Source organism: Galeopterus variegatus, unplaced genomic scaffold, assembly GCF_000696425.1.
Source record: "Galeopterus variegatus unplaced genomic scaffold, G_variegatus-3.0.2 Scaffold9669, whole genome shotgun sequence".
Lineage (NCBI taxonomy): Eukaryota > Metazoa > Chordata > Mammalia > Dermoptera > Cynocephalidae > Galeopterus > Galeopterus variegatus.
Window position 1 is genome coordinate 42,867 of NW_007735780.1, and position 626 is coordinate 43,492.

A 626-nucleotide genomic window follows, 5' to 3' on the forward strand; every position below is an offset into this window, starting at 1 on the left:
CGGCAACGGATCGCAACCCTCAGTGTTGCCCCTGTACCGGACCGGGGACAGGCAACGGGATCGCAACAGTCAGTGTTGCTCCCGCGCCTCGCTCAGCCAGTGAGTGGGAACCGGTCTGTATGTGGGATCCGAACCCTCGGGCAGGAGCGCCGTAGCGCTTCCCAAGCGGGCCGGCCCTCCATACAGAACTTTTAAGAGGGGAAGTTAAGGATGCTATCAAGTGAAATGATAATAGGTTAATAATTACTGACCCACAACCAAGGAGAAAACTCAAAAATAATTTTTAAAAAGAGAGCATGGTACTAGAGTATTAAACCTGTTACTTATTTTTTTTTCCTTTAAATTTTTATTTTGTCAATATACAAAATAGTTGATTATTATGGCATTAAGGAATAATTACCTGAGCTTCCTTTACTTAGAGTGTATATCAAAATATTAACAATGATTGTTTTAGGTAGTAGAAAAAAGGACAAATTTAATTTTAATTTTAACTTGATTGTCTTCATATTTTAAAAAATATTTTACATTTTCTATAATAAATATGTACATCTTTCTTAAACTTTAAAGGATGCTGAAATAAATGCCATAATGTCACACATATTAATATTTCAGTACAATTTTTGCCT